This window comes from Puma concolor, chromosome A2 (genome assembly GCF_028749965.1).
Source record: "Puma concolor isolate L17-30 chromosome A2, mPumCon1.1.hap2, whole genome shotgun sequence".
Taxonomy (NCBI): Eukaryota; Metazoa; Chordata; class Mammalia; order Carnivora; family Felidae; genus Puma; species Puma concolor.
In genome coordinates this window covers 111,216,314-111,237,205 of record NC_141668.1, presented here as the reverse complement: position 1 = coordinate 111,237,205, position 20,892 = coordinate 111,216,314, and the positions used below count along the sequence as shown (strand labels likewise).

General features: G+C 43.3%; 1 long non-coding RNA gene across 1 annotated transcript; it reads right to left on the bottom strand.

Annotated features, from left to right (window-relative positions):
* Positions 1-12,746: 12,746 nt before the first annotated feature.
* LOC147583428 (uncharacterized) lies at positions 12,747-20,269 on the bottom strand. The gene is made up of 3 exons (XR_015248193.1): positions 20,085-20,269; positions 19,777-19,842; positions 12,747-12,962 (listed from the first exon to the last, which is right to left on the bottom strand). It is a non-coding gene; the product is annotated as an uncharacterized LOC147583428 (long non-coding RNA).
* Positions 20,270-20,892: the final 623 nt, after the last annotated feature.

Sequence of the window (20,892 nt, the reverse complement as noted above, 5' to 3'; positions counted from 1 at the left end):
ACACCCAGTGCTCAACATGACAAGTTGCCCTCTTTAATATCCATCACTCATTTGGCCCACCCTCCACCCACCTTCCTCCATCAACCTCCAGTTTGTTTTCTATTATAAAGAGTCTCTTATTTATTTCCCTTTATCTTTTTTCCCCTTTCCCATATATTTAACTGTTTTGTTTCTTAAATTTCATACATGAATGAAATCATGTGGTATTTGTCTTTCTCTGCCTGATTTTTTATAATTATTTATGTGCACCTTCTTTTTTTTTTAAGTTTTATTATAAGTAGGATCCACACCCAATGTGGGGCTTGAACTCACAACACTGAGATCAAGAGTTGCATGCCTTACTGACTGAGCCAGTCAGGCACCCCTTTGTCTAAGCCTCTTTCATCTTGGGACTTCATTGGGATTGCTGCAGTAGAGGGGAAGATGGACTGGAGGATCCAGCACTGGCAATGAAAAGTTTCAGCTTAGAACTGATATTCATTTCCCTCACAACCCAAGAACCAGAACTGCTCATATGGCTTCAGTTAACAACAAAGGGGGCAGGAATGGTTATGGCCAGCACCAGAAGTTTCTACCACAACTCTGATACCTGATTGTTTTGAGGAGAAAGGTGAAAGGTAAAGTATGGCATGTTTTTCTTTTCTTTTTCCTGAAGGACAACTTACTACATTAAAGTGCACAAATCTTGGGTGTACAGTGTGATGAATTTTTATATACTTGTGTAATCAACTCCCAGATCAAGAAATACAACCCTCACAGCTCCCCGGAAGGTGTCCTGGTGTCTGTTCCCAGGCAGTTGGCTCCAATCCCTTGTTCTGACCTCTAACTCTATATTGGTTTGGCCTGGTTTTGTATTTTATATAATAGCATCCATAGTTATTTGCACTTTGGTTTTTTAAATTCAATATTATACCCATGAGATTCATCCATGTTATTGCAAGTATCGGTAATGTGTTTTTTGTTGATGTGTAGTATTCCACTGTGTTCTTAAAATACCACCATTTAAGAAATCTTTCTAGAGTTTATTTCTTTTAATTTTTAAAATATTTTAAATTTACATCCAAGTTAGTTAGCATATAGCGCAATAATGATTTCAGAAATAGATTCCAGTGATTCATCCCTTATGTGTAACACCCCGTGCTCATCCCAACAAGTGTCTTCCTTAATGCCACTTACCCATTTAGCCCATCCCCCCGACACCCCCTCCAGCAAAACCTCAGTTTGTTTTCTATATTTAAGAGTCTCTTATGTTTTGTTCCCCTCCTTGTTTTTATATCATTTTTGCTTCCCTTCCCTTTTGTCCATCTGTTTTGTACCTTAAATTCTTCATATGAGTGAAGTCATATGACATTTGTCTTTCTCTAATTTTGCTTAGCATAATACCCTCCAGTTCCATCCACGTTTTTGCAAATGGCAAGATTTCATTCTTTTTAATTGCTGAGTAATACTCCATTGTATATATATATACATCACATCTTCTTTATCCATTCATCTGTCAATGAACATTTGGATTCTTTCTTGGAACTTTGGCTAATGTTGATAGTGCTGTTATAAACATTGGGGTGCATGTGCCCCTTTGAAATAGCATACCTGTATCCCTTGGATAAATACCTAGTAGTGCAATTGCTGGGTCGTAGGATAGTTCTATTTTTGACTTTTTGAGGAACCTCCATATTGTTTTCCAGAGTGGCTGCACCAGTTTGCATTCCCATCAGCAGCACAAAAGAGATCCTCTTTCTCCTCATTCTTGCCAACATCTGTTGTTGCTGAGTTGTTAATGTTAGCCTTTCTGACAGGTGTGAGGTGTTATCTCATTGTGGTTTTGATTTGTATTTCCCTGATGATGAGTGATGTTGAGTAGTTTTTCATGTGTCAGTTGGCCCTCTGGATGTCTTCTTTGGAGAAGTGTCTATTCATGTCTCTTGCCCATTTTTTCACTGGATCATTTGGTTTTTGGGTGTTGAGTTTGATAAATTCTTTATAGATTTTGGATACTAACCCTTTATCTGATACGTTGTTTGAAAATATCTTCTCCCATTCCTTCGGTTGCCTTTTAGTTTTTCTAATTGTTTCCTGTTTTGTTAAAGATTAGTTGGCCATATGTTTGTGGGTCCATTTCTGGGTTCTGTATTCTGTTCCAGTGATCTGTCTGCTTTTGTGCAATTTCCATATTGTCTTGATGATTACAACTTTGTAATACATCTTAAAGTCTGGGATTGTGATGCCTCCAGCTTTGGTTTTCTTTTTCAGGATTGCTTTGGCTATTCAGGGTCTTTTCTGGTTCCATACACATTTTAGGATTGTTTGTTCTAGTTCTGTGAAGAATGCCAGGTTGTTTTTATAGGGATTGCATTGAATATGTAGATTCGTTCGGGTAGTATCAACATTTTAACAATATTTGTTCTTCCAATCCGTGAGCATGGAATATTTTTCCATTTTTTTGTTTCTTCAGTTTCTTTCATAAGATTTCTATAGTTTTCAGTGTATGGAGTTTTCACCTCATTGGTTAGGTTTATTCCTGGGTATTTTATGGTTTTGGGGGCAATTGTAAATGGGATCGGTTCCTTGATTTCACTTTCTGTCGCTTTATTATTGGTGTATAGGAATGCAACCGATTTCTTTGCATTAATTTTATATCTTGCAACTTTGCTGTATTCATGGATCAGTTCTAGCAGTTTTTTGATGGGATCTTTTGGTTTTTCCATATAGAATATCATGTCGTCTGTGAAGAGTGAAAGTTTGACTTCCTCCTTGCTGATTTGGATGCCTTTTATTCCTTTGTGTTGTCTGATTGCTGAGGCTAGGATTTCCAATACTATTTTGAATAACAGTGGTGAGAGTGGACCCCTGACCTTAGGTCGTGTTCCTAACCTTAGGGGGAAAGGTCTCAGTTTTCCTCCATTGAGGATGATATTAGCGGTGGGTCTTTCATATATGGCTTTTATGATCTTGAGGTATGATCTTTCCATCCCTACTTTCTTGAGGGTTTTTTATCGAGAAAGGTGGCTGTATTTTATCAAATGCTTTCTCTGCATCTATTGAGAAGGATCATGTGGTTCTTGTCCTTTCTTTTATTGATGTGATGTATCACATTGATTGTTTTGCAGATGTTGAACCAGCCCTGCATCCCAGGTATAAATCCCACTTGGTCGTGGTGAATAATTTTTTTAATGTATTGTTGGATCCAGTTGGCTAGTATCTTTTTTAGTATGTTGCATTCATGTTTATCAGGGAAATTGGTGTATAGTTCTCCTTTTTAGTGGGGTCTTTGTCTGGTTTTGGAATCATGGTAATGCTGGCTTCATAGAAGGAGTTTGGAAGTTTTCCTTCCATTTCTATTTTTTGGAACAGCTTCAAAAGGATTGGTGTTAACTCTTCTTTATTTTTAAAAAAATTTTTCAAAAACTTATTTACTTTTGAGAGAGAGAGCCAGCGAGCATGGATTGGGGAGGGGAAGAGAAAGAAAGGGAGACACAGAATCTGAGACAGGCTCCAGACTCTGAGCTGTCATCACAGAGCCTGATGCGGGGCTTGAACTCGGGAACAGTGAGATCATGACCTAGGCTGAAGTCAGACTCTTAACCAACTGAGCCACCCAGGTGTCCCTGTTAACTCTTCTTTAAATGTTTGGTAGAATTCCCCTGGAAAGCCATTTGTTTCTGCATTCTTGTTTTTGAGGAGAATTTTGATTACTAATTCAATTTCTTTACTGGTTAGGGGTCTGTTAAATTTTTCTATTTCTTCTTGTTTCAGTTTTGGTAGTTTATATGTTTCTCGGAAATTTGTCCAATTCTTCCAGATTGCCCAATTTATTGGCATATAATTTCTCATAATATTATCTTATTATTGTTTGTACTTCTGCAGTGTTGGTTGTGATCTCTCCTCTTTCATTCTTGATTTTATTTATTTGGGTCCTTTTTGATCAAACTGGTTAGGGGTTTATCAATTTTATTAATTCTTTTTAAAAAATTTTTAATGTTTATTTATTATTGAGGGACAGAGAGAGACAGACCATGAGCAGGGGAAGGGCAGAGAGAAAGGGAGGCAGAATCTGAAGCAGGCTCCAGGCTCTGAGCTGTCAGCACAGAGCCCGATGTGGGGTTTGAACTCATGAACTGCGAGATCATGACCTGAGCTGAAGTTGGATGCTTAACCTACTGAGCCACCCAGGCACCCCCAATTTTATTAATTCTTTCAAAGAACCAGCTTCTGGTTCCATTGATCTGTTGTGTTGTTGTTGTTGTTTTGATAGCATTGATTTCTACTCTAATCTTTATTATTTCCCTTCTTTTGCTGGTTTTGGGTGTTATTTGCTGTTGTTTTTCCAGCTCTTTAAGGTGTAAGGTTATGTTGTGTATCTGAGACCCTTCTTCCTTCTTTAGGAAGGCCTGGATTGCTGTATACTTTCCTCTTATGACCGCCTTTGCTGTGTCCCAGAGGTTTTGGGCTGTGGTATTATTTTCATTGGCTTCCATGTACTTTCTAATTTCCTCTTTAACATCTTGGTTAGCCCATTTATTCTTTAGTAAGATGTTCTTTGGTCTCCAAGTATTTGTTGTTTTTCCAAATTTTTTCTTGTGGTTGATTTTGAGTTTCATAGTGTTGTGGTCTGATAATATGCATGGTATCATCTTGATCTTTTTGTACTTGGTGAGGGCTGATTTTTGTCCCAGTATGTGATCTATTCTGGGACACATACTGTCCCAGTATGTTTCATGTGCACTCAAGAAGAATGTGTATTCTGCTGTTTTAGGATGAAATGTTCTGAATATATCTAAGTTGATCCAGTCCAGTGTGTCATTCAAAGCCATTGTTTATTGATTTTCTGCTTAGATGATCTGTCCATTGTTGTAAGTGGGGTGTTGAAGTCCCCTACTATTATGGTCTTATTGTCAATGAGTTTCTTTATGTTTGTGATTAATTGATTTATATATTTGGGCTATTTCACATTAGGGGCATAAGTGGTTACAATTGTTAGGTCTTCTTGGTGGATAGACCCCTTAATTATGATATAATGCCCTTCTTCATCTCTTGTTACAGTCTTTATTTTAAAATCTAGATTGTCTGATATAAATATGGCCACTCCAGCTTTCTTTTGACGACCATTAGTGTTGCCTGCAGAGTTGGAGTTTCTGGTGGTGTTCTCTGGTCCTTTCTAGTCTTTGTTGCCTTTGGTCTTTTTTGTTTTGTTTAATCTTTCTCCCCTCAGAGAGTTCCCCTTAAAATTTTTTGCAGGGCTGGTTTAGTGGTCATGAATTCCTTTCATTTTTGTTTGTCTGGGAAACTCTTTATTTCTCCTTCTATTTTAAATGACAGACTGCTGGATAAAGAATTCTTGGCTGCTTATTTTTCTGATTTAGCACATTGACTATATCCTGCCACTCCTTTCTGGCCTGCCAAGTTTCTGTGGATAGGTTTGCTGCAAACCTCATCTGTCTTCCCTTGTAGGTTAAGGACTTTTGTCCCTTGCTGCTGTCATGTTCTTTCTTTGTCTGTGTATTTGTGAATTTGATTGTGATATTCCTTGTTGATGGTCAGTTTTTGTTGAATCTAATGGGAGTCCTCTGTTCTTCCTGGATTTTGTTGTCTGTGTCTTTCCCCAGGTTAGGAAAGTTTTCTGCTATAATTTGTCCACATAAGCCTACCTTTTTTTCTCTCTCTCTTCTGGACCCCCCTATGAATCAGGTGTTGTTCCTTTTTAATGAGTCACTGATTTCTCTAACTCTTAAATAGTGCTCTTTTGCCTTAGTCTCCCTCTTTTTTTCTGCTTCATTATTCTCCATAAGTTTGTCTTCTGTATCACTGAATCATGGCTCAAACTCATCCATCCTTGCCACCATGGCATTCTTTCGAGATTGCAGCTCAGTTATAACTTTTTTTTATTTCATCCTGACTAGCTTTTACTTCTTTTATCTCCGCAGAAAGGGATTCTATGCTTTTTTCAATCTCAGCTAATATTCTTATTATTGTGATTCTAAATTTTGGTTCAGACAACTTGCTTGTATCCGTGTTGATTAAGTCCCTGGCTGTCATTTCTTTCTGTCCTTTCTTTTGGGGTGAATTCTTTCATTTTGTCATTTTGGAGGAAGAAAAAGAATTAATAAAATTAAAAATTAAATTAAAAAATTAAAAACAACACGAACAACCAAATAAAGGATGTGAGATCCTAGGTGTGTTTTGGTCTGGTTGTTGAAAGAAGCTTGGTAGAATAGAGAAAAACGGGGAAGAAAAGAAAAAGAAGGGGGAAAAAGTAGGAAAACATTTGAAAATTAAAAAAATGAATACGATAAAATAGAATAAAATGAAATGATGAAAGTAAAATAGAATTTAAAAATTTACAAAAATAAAAAATAGAGTAGAATAAAATTAAAGAAAAATCTTTTTTATAAAAATGGAAAATAAAAATAATTTTTTTCTCTTTCTGTATTCAAGAACAAGAAAAAAAAATTGAATAGATGGACCAGCGAACATAATGAAATACGACTGAAATTACATTGGTTCCCCTAGAAGTCCAACTATGAAGCGCTTTATAGTCCATAAACTACATAGGCCGAGAGACTTATGTTCCTCAAGAGTGCAGTTGGCGCGGTTGGGCAGGGCTTTGAGTAACTGCTCCGTTCTCCACTAGATGGCGCTGCTTAGCTTACTGCGGTGGATTGTGTGTGCGCATGCCTGGGAGGGGTGAAAATGGGGTCACCCAGCTACCTGATCCCTAGGGTCAGAACTCTGTGCTATCACTGACTGGCAATCAAGCACCCCTCCTTTGTCTCCGGGTTACATCCACTCCCTGCTTCTACACTGTCCGTGAGCAAGCCTTCAACTTGCCAGGCGGCAACTCCCTCCCAAATTTTATCTCAGATGGGGCTGTGTTTCCCAACCCCTCACATCTGAGTGCTCTGTGGCTTTGACCCGCTCAGACCCTCTGGGAGAGGAATGGTCAGTGCTGGCCGCACCCAGGAACGTTCGCGGGACTGTGCTGCTGCAGATGCCCAGAGACTGCTGCCGAGTACCAGCCCGCCCCAGGTCACACGATCATGTAGCAGCAGCGTTTCAGGGATTGTGGTAAATCACAACACACATCTGGCACCAAGCTTCAGTACCCTCCGACGTCCTTGTTCCAACATCAGCAAATGTGGCTGTTCTCCAGGGTATTTATGGTATTTAAACCTTCTCCTTTCTCCCTTTCTTATTAAGTCCCTTGTGGGTGATTCCACCTTTTCTTTTTCTCTCCATCTGCTTTTGGGTGGGGGAGTGCTTTTCCTGTACCCTCCCCCTTGTCTCTGTCCTCTCTCCATAAGCAAAACCAGCTTCCTACCCTCCACGTCTTTCTCCCCCAGTTCACCTCGCCGTGCTGATACCTGCCAAGTCCTGTGGCTCAAGTTATGCAGATTATTGTGTTAATCCTCAGATCAATTTTCTAGGTGTGCAAGATGGTTTGGCATTGATCTAGCTGCATTTCAGGGATGAGAGAAGCAGGAAATTTCCATGCTGCTCTGCCATCTCAGCCCCTGGTGAGAAGTCTTTCTAGAGTTTAAAGACATTTATGTGATTTTATGTTTGGGACTAAGAAAACAGATAAAGTTGCTGTGGATATTCTTGACTGTAACTTTTCAGGGACACGAGCACTCATTTTTGTTGGATATATACTAGGAATGGAGTTGTTGGCTCATATGGCAGGTGTTGGTTTACCTTATTAGATGCTTCCACATGACTTACAAAGTAGCTGCACCAACTTATGCTACCATCAGTGGTATATGAGAGCCCCAGTTGTTCTATGTTCTTGGCAACACTTAATATTATTTTAGCCATGTTGGTAGGTGTGCTGCACAGTATCTCATCGGGGCATTAGTTTGTATTTCCTTGATGGGTAATAATACTAAGTAACCTGTTCATATGTATCTTCTTTTGCCAAATATCTATTTCATGTGTATCCTTTTTTTGTGAAATATCTATTCAAGTCTCTTGCTAGGTTTTAATTGAGTTGTCTGTCTTTTTCTTATTTTTACAGGGATTCTTAATATTTTCTGGTCATGAGCCCTTTTTGGATAAAAGGCAGCTTTTTGAAGTTTTTTTGTTTTTTTTTTTTGTTTGTTTGTTTTTTGTTTTTTACTCTTAATGGTGTCTTTTGATGTATAGAAGTTCATTTTAATGAAGTTCAATTTTTTGACATTTTCTTTAATGTTTAGTGGTTTGAGTTATTTTGATAATATTATAGCCCAGCAAACATACTTAGCCAAGGCCTCCTTGTCCATTATCCTCAGCTCTAGGGGACACCCAATGGGACTAGCAGCAAATAGACTTTCATTTCCTTTATTCATAGCTGAGTGTGTGTCAAACTGTCACCACAACAGGGCTCTCTGTTCTCTTGGTGGAGAGGAAATGGAAATGGAAAGGAGGGAGACTGAGACCACCTTGCCTAGAGGACCCAGGTTCTGCTGGGCCTGCTGAGCCCTGTAAAGCAGGAGGCAGGAAATCAATGCAGAGGTAGCATTGGGTCTTGTCTGCAATAATTAAGGGCTGATCAATGGCTCAGGCTTAAATCCATCAAATCAGTAACTCCTTCTCCCACAGGGAGGAGTCAGGAAGGTCCATGTGGACCTTGGGGGCAAGGGGCTAAAAACCCTTTGTTGCCTTCCTTCCTAACCCACTGGGTTTTGTGGCCATACCTGTGGTCAACAAGGGGATGCTTCCCTTTAGGGCACAGTGTCTGGCCTCCATCTCTGTGCGGCTGCTCTTCTGTGCCTTTTCCCATATATACCTGCCTGGGATCATGAATGTGGATAGTCCATCTGCTTCCTTCAGCTTCAGAGTCACAACAAGACTTTTCCCCTAAGTTCCAGAAAGCAGCAATTCCACTCCTAGAAATGCACTCAAGAGAAGTGTGGGAATATATTCACTGAAAAGCAGACACTGGAATGCTTATACCAGTGCTATCCCCAATAGCCCCTGGCAGGTGCCCCTCAATGGTTTAAGTGGGTAAATAAACTGGCTTATTTACCCAGTGGAATACTATACAGTGGTGAGAATGGGCAGCATAGATTGCTCACCTGATGTTGCATGGAAGAAGCCAGACACACAGGATTATCTGCCATGTGATTGCACATGGGACATAGAGTCCCAAAGCAGGCAAAATGAACCTGTAATGCCAGAAATCAGGAAAGGGTTTTTCCTTGGAGGTGGGTGGGAGACCAGGAGGGCTCTGGGAGCTTGTAATGTTTGATTTGTTGATCTGAGTGATGGTTATGTGGGAATGTTCATGTAAGACCCATCCACTTAAGGGATGTTCGTTTTCTGTGTGCATATTGCGTGCCAAAAAGTGAAAAAAAGAAAAAGGTCTGTGCCCGGGGAAGGCCTCAGAGTGGGAGATGGTACCTCACAAAGATAAGCCTGCTAGTCCCTTCATGTCCTCTAATTATGCAAGTACTGGTGGGGGGCCCAGAGCAGATGGAGTCTTTCCAAGAACCACAAAGGCAGTTCTCCCCTCCAGTTGTCCTTAGACCCTGGAGTTACTGGGCAGGAAGGACCACATCCTGGGAGACAGCCCTTTTGAGTTCTGGACAAAATGCTTTTGGCTGCAGTTCTGGAGGCCTCTCTGGAACCATGAGCTGTATTGTCTACAGGCAGACAGGAAAGAGAGGAGAGAGCGAAGCTCAGAGTGAGGACAATGTGGTGAAGAAGTGTGTCCAGCACAGGAAAGACAGGGCTGGGAGAAGACAGGGATGTGGTTGGGAGGAGGGGGCAGCACTCTGGTCCCTCAGGCCACCCTTGACTGATGGGAGAGTGGAGACCTACCCTGGTACAGGGTAATAATCTGGGCTCTGGCAGGCGGGTGGGAGTGGCAACTGGGGGCACTGACTGAACTCCTCCCTGGAGCCAATCCCAGGTTTCCGGGCTTCTGTGTCCCCATTTGCAGCAGGACAAAGCTTGCTGTCCTTTCTTTCTCTGGGAGGGTGGCCATGAGCAGGCCTTTTGCCAAGACAGCAGGATCCTCTTACCATACAAATTAGACAAGGCAACACGGCCAAGTCCTGCTGTAAGGCCTCACAATCTCAGACCAAAGTGTGACTCCATCCTGGAAAGCTGGGGGGCTCTGTGAAGCCCCAGAGGTGTGGAAGGAAAGCTGGGGTCAGGGGTGATGGCAGGTGCCTGTGGATTCAAAGATTCCTGGTCTGTGCTGGGGGTGACTCTGTGCACCCTCGCTTTTTCTGGTTAATTCATTTTGGATCAGATAATATGTTTACATGGTTCAAAAATCTAAATGATAAAAAAAGTTTACTGCTAAAAATTTGCTCTTCTATCTGGGTCTACCCTGCTCTTCTGTGCCCCCTGTAGGCACTTGATGAGCTCTCTGTATATCTAGTGCAAGTTTATGACTATGTGAAATGCAAGCATATAGAATATATAGTTTATTCTGTACCTTTCTCATTGTTCTTTGCCTCACTTAAAAAAAATTTAGTAGCATATTCTAGAAGTCTCCCCCTATGCATGCATGGGGAACTTTTTTTTCTTTCTGAGAGCTTTGCTGTGCTCCAGCATCTTTTTAACCAGAACCCAGTTGATAGGATGTTGGCGTGCATGTGTGACATTTTGCACCAATGCAGACATGTCTGTAGGAGTCTTTCCAGCTTTTATCATCCAGACCTAATCCCACACTGACTCCCAAGGCCCATGTGGCTATGTACCAGCCCCAGCTATCTGGGATGTTGCCAGGACTGTAAGTCATGTGAGCCTGATTTCTAAGTTTTCCTATTCTGTCTGTCTCCACCTGCATAAAACTCCAGTTTAGGGAAGATTTGACATAGCCTGACCCACTTCCATGGATGGCCCCTTTGATAGGACCCAGTGTGAGACTCTGGTTCCCAAGGACCAAGCCATAGAAGGCTCAGAGTGATTCCTCCAGTCCTGTTGACCCCCAGGAGCTGTGAGGATCTTCTGAAAGTCTTAGGCAGTGAGCCCAAAGATGTGATGGGCCCTTGGCCTGGTGTGTTGCCCCCAAAGCCTCATGGATTGGAGTCTGGGAGCTGGGCTGTGAGCCAGAGGCCCAGGCCAGTGTTGAGAGAGGTGGGCTAAATGAGTTCAGGAGGTGGACCTGCCCACAGGACTACAGACCTGGGGCTCTCTGGACATGAAGGAGGATTAGCGCAGAGTACCAGTGAGCCTGAGCAAGGACATGGAAGGGAGACAAAGTGACTTCTGGCTGCCAGGCCTCCATCTGAGAATGGAACCAGAGTAGGCTCCCAGGGTCAGTCAGGATGGGCACTTGGCCTTTCCCAATGGCTTCTGGAAGGTTCGTGGCTTGAGGCAGAGCATCAGAGAAGTCCAGAGCTTACTCAGGGGTCTTCTCCATGGGACAAATGATGACATTAGAGGGACTGTGCCAACAAGAAGGGGGTAATGGACATCAGGAAGATGCATGATCTCAGATTAGTGATGATCACAGAAGTAAGGACGGTCTACTTCCTGCACTGTGCTTTGCCTTAAAGCTGAGACTGAGAATTTTGTCCCAGGCTTGTGTTGAAGCCAGGACTCCAGGCCCACATGACAGGTTAATATCCTAAGCTGGTAGGTAAGCTCTGTGTCCCAAATATGTACCTGCAACCTGAGTGTGAAGCCCATTTTCTAGTTGCACGTGAAATCCGGGTCCTAGACTCATGGTTAAGGCTATTCATTATGTCCACATTCAATAAATATTGATCAAGCCCTGTGGTAGACTGCATTATTTGCACAAAGGAGGGCTATGCTTCCCAGCCCTAATCTTAATCAGTGAGATGCAAGTAGTAGCAGAAGCTTTAATGCCATCATGTAATTTCATTATGGCTTTCTTCTCTGCCATCAGACTGGCATGGCCTGGTAGGGGCTGCCACTTTAGCCTTGATGCTGGAGCCAAGGTGACATAGAACAGAGACCCAGCTAAGCTGAGAATGACATAAATACAATTGAGGAATAAACCTTTGTTGTCCTAAGTTACTAGGATTTGGAGTCACTTGTTACTGCAGCATAACAGCTTCAGCTGGCCAATACAAGAACCGACTCTATGCCAAGCCACGCACTGTGCAGGGGGATATAGCCATGAACAGGACTGTGGGAACATGAGAGTCTGAGGAATAACTCCGGCATGACAGGAAAGATTGGGGAAAAGCAGGTTTATGGAAGAGATAAAGAGTTCTGTTTTCAGTATACTAACTGAAGTGTCTATAAGATATCCAAGTGGAATTGCCAAGTATGTGGTTGGATGTAGGAATCTGCAGCTCAGAAGAGAGCTTTGGGATATAAACTTGGGCCTTGTTGGAACCTAGATTGTCAGGAGCCAGTCACCGTCAAGAAAGCAGGTAGCTCACACAGTCTTGGGAAAACAGAAGTGTTCTGGAGAGCAACAAAAGTATTAGTAAGGGTAAGGCAGAGAGCGTAGGAAGAGTCTTGCCCTAATGCATGGAATGGGGATTCAGGCTGCATGTTTTTTAAATTAATGAAAGAGAGATCCTTGATAATTAGAAGAGTCGGGGACATCCAGGCTGGCGGCATTTAAGGTCATATCACACACACCTTAGAGCAGTATTTCCAAAACCAGGTCTGCATATCACTGGTGCTACCCAAGCTGGTGTTAGGGAAAATTAAATTATATATTATATTACATTTGTTATTTTACAGTTGTGTTATTATTTTCAGGTATCTTCTATTTTTGGTATTTGATAGTGGTTTTATGTTTTCAGTGATGACATACACATACTTTGTGAAAATATATTTAAACAAAGATATAATTTGATTTAAAGAACATTTTTAAGGGGTGCCTGGGTGGCTCAATTGGTTAAGCATCCAACTTCAGCTCAGGTCATGACCTCGAAGTTCTTGACTTTGAGCCCCATGTTGGGTTCTGTGCTGACAGCTCACAGCCTGGAGCCTGCTTCAGATTCTGTGTCTCCCTCTCTCTCTGCCTCTCCCCTGCTTGTGTTCAGTCTTTCTCTCTCAAAAATAAAATAAAAACATAAAAAATTAAAAAAAATAAAGAACATTTTAAATTATTGTACATATAGTATACCAATATGCCACAAAAACCAAGTGAGTTGGGTTAGAGAAACCCATAAAGGTAAATCACCTGACAGATGAGAAAGGATGCTCAGCAAAGTAAAATACAAAGTGAAATAACACGGCAGATCTCCCCACTAGGCAATAGTGCAGCTGGGGCTCAGACCAAGTCTGGCATGATGGGCCGCCCCTCTGAGGCCAGGAGGGGAAGGACTGGGCCCAGATCCCAGGGCTCCCCTCAGTGGCTGGTACTGCTCAGCCTTTCGGTCTCCATTGGGCCCGATCCACTGAGGGGGACATCCTCCTGGCTTGTGCCCTCCTCCTGGGCAGGATAGCCCTTAGAATTCTTCAGCAGCTCATTTTCCAATGTGGCCAACAAGCACTTTGGCCTCTCTTGGAAACGTCTCTGGCCTAACTGACTAATTATTAACAAAGAGCCAAATTGTGTACTTGAGTCCTCTAGTGGGGAGGTGAGCGGGGTGGTGGCTTAAAAGTCTGACTTCTAAGTAGGAAACCATGCCTTGGGAATCTTGACAGTTTAGGAAAGATTACAATCAGAATGGAGAAATGTATGAAAATGAAACCATGGCCAAATTGGTTTTTTTGTCAAAACGCCGAATGATAAAATTATTTCAAAAATAAGACCTGGCCAACATTTTATGAGAACCAGATGCCCGAGGGCCTTCCAAGGCCTCTCTACAGCTCAGACCCTGGACCAGGGTTGGGCAGAGGGGCCCAACAGGGAATGGGGAAGGCCTGAACCAGCAGAGAAAATCTAGTTGGTGAACAAACACCTGCCTTCTCTTGGTGGCCTGGAGATCTGGTGAGCTCGTGGCTCTTGAGTACATGAGGCAGTATCTACAGAACCCTGGCTCAGACCTAGATTGCAGTTTTCTATTTGTCATTCACTCACTGTGACATTGATTAATCATTTTCTTCTCTGCACCTCATTTTTTTCATCTGCAAAACAGGGGCAACAATCCCTGCTTCATAGGGTTGTTGTGTAAAGACAGTGGAATATTTTAGTGTCTCTGGGCCACAAGGCCTGGCATGTGTCACTCCCCAGTTTTCCAGGAGTCTTACCTCGTTGCTACCATTAACAGCTGAAACAGTATTTGGCTGATTGGAGAAAGAGTCAGATAGAAATTTGAGTAGCTCACAGAATCAAAAAATGAAAAATCAATTTCTCAGGACACGAACAAAGGCAGTTCCCACAAAAAAAAAAAAAAAAAAAAAAAAAAAACACTTGATAACACTTTTCTCAGGGAGCAGCAATAGAGACACAGTGGGTCAGTTGTTTTCCATCTTTGCATTACCCTGCTCAAGATTCAGATTCCTTGGTGAGCCTGTTTCGTTGGCTTGTGCCATGGGCCCTTGGCCAAGAAATGTTTTCACTGTTTTCTCACAATAATGGAATGCAATATGCACCTGTGTTTTCCCGAAGCAAAATTGCTGTTATTGGAAGTGAGACTGGATATGGGGAATGCAGGAGAAAGGGGTGGGGTGGAGAGGGAGTGCAACCATAAGGTCCTTCCACCAAATGTTAGACCTCTCAGCCCCATCTCCTCTTCTGACTGAGCCACTCCCTTCATCCTGTGTCTCCTGGTCCCAGGCACTCTCTGAGGAGTGTTAAAGCTAATGCAACTACTTGATAATGTTCAGTGTCAAAGACACATCTTTACATTCCCCAAATCCACTCTCTCTCTGGCTCTTCACAGCACACTTTTAAGCTGACAAGGCAGGGAATCAACCCTCCCCCTCCCCATTTTCAGAAGGCTCTGCAGAGAATCAGAAGGGAGAAGTGAGAGTGGCTGATCCCAGGTCATAAACCTGTATCACTTAATAGTAATAGTTTGTCAGTTTATTCTCTTAGGTGTTCTGTGGATATATCTGAAAATAGTAATAGTTCATTTCTTCTAATAACTAAATATTTTATTTTGTTTTTATTTCTTTACATTATGCCAAAATTTACAATAAAAATGACCACTGAAACTCCTATTTCCTAAATTTAACGAGTATGCTGATCATCTCCATTAAGCATGATGTTGGTTGATGTGTAAAGTACTTAAAATAGTATTTGGCATACAGTAAGTGCTACATAAGTGTTATAGAGTAATCATCATCATTCTTTAATATGATCACTACAAATTCTGTGCCTGTCTGCCTCACAAGCATAGGCAATATCTCCTTTACCCCTTCCTTGCCTTGGACTTGGGTGTAGCTAGAGAGTGCATTGGGTTGTAAGGCCAGATGCTTACATATATAGTATAAATTCAATGAATATGCATGCCTGAATGAATCAGTTGAAGGAGTTCTAGTAACTCTTATCTGGGATATGCTGGGCATGAACACAGTAGAACAACAGGATGGTCCTTAAAGTCTGAGGTACAGATGGCCATCATCAACTCTTTCCCCTCTGCATGCATCCAATGTGCCTTACACCAAGAGGTGGACTCTTACCTTATCCCTAGAATCTGGCCTGGCCTTAATGACTGGAAATAACTTTCTTGAACTACTGAAGCTAGGCCAATGATAGGCCTTGCAGCTTCTCTTAATGCACTAACTCTTGGAATACTCATTCTTAGAATGCTCCCTCATGAAATTGAACTGTTATTCTGTGAGAAGCCCAAGCCATATGAAGATGCCATATGTGAGTGTTCCAGTCAAGAGCCCCAGCTCAGATTCCAGGTGACAGTTAACATTAACTTCTAGCTATGTGACAGAGCCATCTTAGGTGTCCTTCCCAGCTGAACTTTCAGATGACTTGTAGCCTGAGCCAACAACTGACTATGACCACATAAGAAACCCCAAGAAAGAACTACTGAACCCAGACAATCCACAGAGCACACACTGCTCCCCCTCTCAGGATCCAGCAGCAAACCCCCAATTCATTGACCAACACCTGATGTCCACAGGGTGGAGAAGTATAGTCTTCCCTCAAAAAGGGTAGCAAGTGTTCAGGAGCAAAGTAAGAAAATAAAGGAAAGTGGCTGGATACAAGATAAACACAACTATAAGTTGCATTTGTATATACTAGCAAGTAACCCTTTATAAAGTGAGTAAGGAACCCATTCACAGTCATAGCAGCAAAAACAAAATATCTAGAAACAACAGTAATGCCTTGGATACATCTCTTTTTTGGTACAATTCCCCAGGGACACTGCAAGAGGTTTTGTAATGAGCTCATTACCAGAGATTGCATATTGGAAAATTTCCAGTGAATTTGCAAATAGGCATACTGCTTCTGCCAAATGACTAAAAGTGTTCTTCTGAACTGTTAAAATTTTACTGTGTATGTGCTGAGGTTGAGATAAAATGGTAAAGTAGGGAAGCTGGTCCTATTGGACTATAATTGAGAAATACTTTCAAGTATGTGCCAACTATAGAAAAACATGAAGTCAGCTGCAAGTGTGGGACTCATTAGGCCTGTGTGTCAGCTCCCATGAGCACAGCTGACCCTGCTGAGCCCTCTCCCTCTCTGGGTGCTCAGCCTAGATCTGGGTGGATGACCCCCCAAGAAGAGGCTAGCAGCCTTCAGGGCAGAGTTCCTGACACAAGGCTTGGCAAGTGCCTCTGATCATCCCTTCTTCCAGAAAGGGATGTTCTTTAATAAACTGTTAAATATTCTTAGATATTCTTTGATAAACCATTACATTCATAAGCAACATGGAGTAAACACCCTAAGATTCTTAACCTTTGGGGGTGAGACTGTTACTAAAGCTGCAAATCTCTCTAGAAGAAGATCCCACTGTGCATAGTACACACAAAATCCTGCATAGTACTCTAGTGGTTGCTGACTCTATGAATCTTGTCCCATAGCTACATAATGAGAAGAGCCTGTAAATTCTAGTGGTTTGTATGACAAGGGGAAGGAAGACAAAGGTGAAAGAGGAATTGTTGTCATGGAAGAAGCTTAAGCATGCCTTCATGGTGTTGGGCAATAATCAATGGAGGGTGGTGAAGTGGGAAAAAAAGTCAACTATGAAGGAAGGAGGCTCCTGAGGCTTCTGAGAGGATGGGATCTAGAGCCCCGGGAGCTGGGAAGCCCCTGGGAGATGGAGGACATCTCTCCTGTGGAACAAAAAGGAAGGAGAGAAGGAGGGAGTGATGGGGCTTCCTTGGTCTAGCCATAGCTAACCTTGTGTATACACTGGCCCTCACAGGCACAGGTTCTTAGGGATGAGTGTCAGAGTGTAGGATGCCATTGCTTCACATGCCATTTACTGAGCATTTACTGTGTGCTAAGTACTATTCTAAGACATGGTCCCTACTCTCAAGGAGTTTGGATAGGACATATAAGTGAGTAAAGTTATGTCAACAAACAGGACAATTTCAGGCACTGCTCAGTGCTGGAAGGAATGGAAAAAAAGAGGGTGGGGAAATCACTTCTAGTTAGTGCCTGGATGAAGCAAGGAGGTTGCCCAAGAGAAGAGCACCACATGGGGCAGACAGTGAGCACAAAAGCCCTGAAAGTGGTTGGGCTCTATGTCTCCAGAGACTATGAGTTCTCCTTGCTGGGTAACTCCTCCCTGACTACCATGGGCCTCATACAGAGTTGGTGCTAAGAGCCATTAATGAATAAATGAATGAAGAAAGGATGATGTGTGCTCCACGGCCCTCTGTGATCTGGGCCATGGATACACCCTGATTCTCATTTACCCCATGTGCACCCTTGTTCACTCAGAAGCTAATGAGACATACTTCTTCCCCAGAGCCTATGTTCAGTTGGCCCTTCCCATAGATGTGCCCTTCCCCCATGTGTATCTTTCCCCTGGGGCGTCCCCTTTCCCAGAAGCACATTGCTCCCTCACCTGCCTTAGGTCTCTGCTCAGCCATCACTCTATCATGAAGCTTCCCTCCACTCCCACCCTGTTTAAAAGGCAACCTCTCGGGGCACCTGGGTGGCTCAGTTGGTTAAGCGGCCGACTTCAGCTCAGGTCATGATCTCACGGTCTGTGGGTTCGAGCCCCGCGTCAGGCTCTGTGCTGACAGAGCCTGTAGCCTGTTTCAGATTCTGTGTCTCCCTCTCTCTGACCCTCCCCCATTCATGCTCTGTCTCTTTCTGTCTCAAAAATAAATAAACGTTAAAAAAATTAAAAAAAAAATAAAAGGCAACCTCTCAGTGCTCCTCTTCCTCTACATAATTTCCCCCACCTCATATACCCTGTAATCTCCATGTGTTTTTTGTTTGTTTGTTTGTTGTCCATTCCCAATCATCAGGTGTAAGCACCATGAAAGTATGGTATATTTTTAGGAACTGTTCTTTGCTGTATCCCCAGTCTGACTGTCTGACACATAGCTGGTACTCAGTGCATACTTATCAAGAGAAAGAATGGATTTTGACATATCTGTCTCCCTTCCCTGACTTTGAACTTCAGGAATGATGGAAACTTGCCTTTTTATCAGAGTCAACACACAGTGGGCACTTGTTTAAATGTTGTTTGAATTCAGTGGCCCATCTGCTGCAGCGTGGAGATACCAATAATTTCATGAAGCTTCAGAAAAACCCTTACAGGAAACTCCCTGCACCAATCGCAAAGCCTCATTCATGCTCCATTAGCAGCATTTCATTAGATGACCTCACTGGGGCTTACTCACTTTGAGCAACAAAAAATTTCACAAGTACACAGTGTCTTCTATCATGGAACTATCATGGGGAACTTAAAAATACAGGAAATTGGGAGCAGCCCTTCCTTGTCCAAACCCCCAGCAACAGGGAACCAAATGCTTTAATCAAGCTCATCGGTAAACCTAGAAGTGGAGAGATGTCTGTCTGTGATCTTAACCAGACCTGGTCTGACAAGGCAGCTTGCCAGAGGACTTGCGAGACCAGGAACACGGTGCCTATGTTCCTGTTTGTTTGCTGTGGGACTTTGTATGTGCAATACTAGTTGCTCCAACAAAGGCCATTGGGGCCCCCATCTGGAACTGAAACCAGAGCCTGCAATCCCTGTGTCTTCTTCCTTCCCTTCCTGACCCATGTTCCTGTTTCCTGGGCCAGCAGGGCCTGCCACGGGTGGCTCTCCTGGTCCTGCCTGGCCTGGCCCTTCTGCAGCCTATGAATGCCCCTTTCCCCTTCTGGTGTGTGGTTGCTTTCAGGGTCTGGAAATGGGGGCCCAGCCTGGGTGCAGGTGGGGACTCCAATTAAACCACCCAGAAGGTAGGTCCTGAGGGCACAGATTCCTGTGCCCCTAGGGTCCCAGGGAGATATCCAAGGGTCTATTAATTAGTTCACTCTAAAACTTATTGAGCACTTCCTACTGCAGGCACTGTGTTGGGTGCTGGAGATATAACAGTGAGCTGGTGAACATCTATTTCTAGACTGTGTATGGAGACTCTTTAACTGATATGCCCTCAAGTGCATGCTATTGGACAACTGAACACCTGCTCTTGCCTGCATCTCTCCTCAGTCTATTGCCATGCCTCTCCAGGGTAGCTCTCTTGGAAGCAATGGCTCCAGGACCCTACTGCTGTGTTCTGTGACTCCATCACTCCTCTCCTGGGGGACAGGGAGCTAGAGAGTTGCATGCATGCTCTCAAATCCTTCAGTCTCCAAGTGACGTTTCTGTTCCCAGCCATTGGCTAGAAGAGTGGGGCTGACTTGGGGACGTGGGAGTTGCAAATGGGGATCTGGGGGTGGTGGTGCATAGATATTTGGAGAGTAGCAAAATGTCTCAGGCACTACCTCTTCCTACAGAATAAATATTCCATAGCATGGGGGTTTGTGAGGAAGAAGGGTAGAGTTATACTCACCAGAGAAATTCTCAAAGGTGATGGGCTGCTCCCAAACAGTACCTGAGTCATCATGCCTGGGGTGCCCTGAGGAAGAGCCCAAGGAGATAGACTGTCATTAGCCTCTGAGCCATCCACTGGTATGGCCAGCATGCTGTCCACAGACCTTCTAGCCAAGTAACTCCTTTGTGTGGGGTCAGGCCCCCCACCTGACCGCATACAACTGGCTGATTCCTTTCAGCATTCCAAGACCCCATAAATAGCAGTATATGTGGGGGGTGGTGGGGAGCCCTCAGTACCCGAGTAAGGTGAGCTTGTGCTAGACCTACCTGGGGTGAATTACTCTGCCCAGCACAGACTGTGGTGGCAATCAGCTAATGAGTGGGAATTGGGTGCATTGAGACCAGCTCTGCAAAGGGAGGGGACATGGTGCTGTGAAAGGGAGAAGTCAGAGAGGACCACTGTGACCTAAGAGTTTAACAGAAAAAGAGGGCAAAGGTAGTAGGAGAGCACACTCAAGGGACTGAGAGGAACATAAATTAAGGTTGTGTAGGCAACCAGAGCGAGTGAGTTGTTGTCGTGTCCTGGACACAGGCTCATGCAAGAGTCCTTGAATTGGGAATGTGACTGGCATGTGACTGAGAGACAAGCAGGGGACAGAAAGGAGAGAAAGCAGCAGAGCAAGCTTGCTTCTGGTTGCTTGATCCCATGGAACGTTCAGCAATGCATCTCAGATTTGTCTTTCAGGGGAGGGGAATCAAGGGCTTCTTCATGGGACATGGAGAGCCCTCATGTCTGGATTGCCCACCAACCCTTAGCCAACTGTCTGGGAGCCCCCAGGTGGGAGGTGGGAGGTGTTGACAGCCTTTCCTGATTGCAATGCTGCCAGCACTCACAAAGAAACAAGAGGAGGCCACGTCCAAATGGGCAAACATTGTGATGCTTGCTTAACAGAGCACCTTCTATTTCCTACTCTGACAAATATATTTCCAGAATGATCTGGAAGGCCAGGTTTGAGTGCAAGCTCTTAGGCACTCACAGCACCCCATGCCTTCAGGGGCCCTTAGGAGAAGCTTGGAGTTGATCTGCATGGAACTGGGCCAGTTCTGTGTGGACCTTTGTTTTTACTTTCCTTTA